This window comes from Alligator sinensis, unplaced genomic scaffold, assembly GCF_000455745.1.
Source record: "Alligator sinensis unplaced genomic scaffold, ASM45574v1 scaffold228_1, whole genome shotgun sequence".
Lineage (NCBI taxonomy): Eukaryota > Metazoa > Chordata > Crocodylia > Alligatoridae > Alligator > Alligator sinensis.
This window is the reverse complement of record NW_005842044.1, coordinates 1551558-1551908: the sequence shown is the minus strand read 5'-3', so window position 1 is coordinate 1551908 and position 351 is coordinate 1551558. Positions and strand designations below refer to the sequence as shown.

At 65.0% G+C, this 351-nt stretch overlaps 1 protein-coding gene across 1 annotated transcript in view; it reads left to right on the top strand.

Moving 5' to 3' along the window:
* Window positions 1–35: 35 nt before the first annotated feature.
* The window catches only part of IRF8 (interferon regulatory factor 8), a gene marked incomplete at its 3' end in the record, with an annotated part of 16234 nt that continues 15918 nt past the window's right edge, over window positions 36–351 (top strand). The window contains exon 1 of the mRNA XM_014519509.1: window positions 36–52. The remainder of the gene's footprint in view (window positions 53–351) is intronic.

The following is a 351-nucleotide window of genomic DNA, read 5'->3' as shown; positions in this document are numbered from 1 at the left end:
GTGCGGCCGCGGGAGCGCGTCCCGCCGCGCCCGGACCTCGAGCCCCGGACAGGTGCGTGCGCCCGCCCGCGCTGCCGCGCCGCGCCGCTCCGCTTGCTGCTCCAAGCCCACCAGCCAAGTTGCTTTCTGCCCCCATCCGGTGTGCTGCTCTGCTTTCTGACCCCGTTTGATGTCCTGCTCTGCTTTCTGCCCCCATCCGATGTGCTGCTCAACTTTCTGCTCTCCACCCCGTTGCTTTTTGCCTCCATCTGATGTGCTGCTCTGCTTCCTGCCCCCCTCCCCATTGCTTTTTGCCTCCATCTGATGTGCTGCTCTGCTTTCTGCCCCCCCCCGCTTTCTTTTTTTCCCCCT